We start from the raw sequence: 276 nt of genomic DNA on the forward strand, positions 1-276 counted from the left end.
AAATTGTTATAAAGTGGCACTTACTCTTTCCCCGTGGGCTCAATGAGCCACTTCTGCTCCTCAGTAGCAGGAACCTGCTTTGATAGCTTTGCGTTACCACATAGCCACCCCTTGTTGTCAACCCCCTTCCCGTCACCACCATCATCCCCGCCACCACCCTCCTCCTCGCCTTCCTCCCCGTCCCCAACCTCCTCCTCCTCCTCCTCGTCCTCCTCCTCCTCCTCGCCTGCCTCCTCCTCCACCTCCTCCTCGGCCCCATCCTAAACCTCCTCCTCC

Source organism: Triticum dicoccoides, chromosome 3A, assembly GCF_002162155.2.
Source record: "Triticum dicoccoides isolate Atlit2015 ecotype Zavitan chromosome 3A, WEW_v2.0, whole genome shotgun sequence".
Lineage (NCBI taxonomy): Eukaryota > Viridiplantae > Streptophyta > Magnoliopsida > Poales > Poaceae > Triticum > Triticum dicoccoides.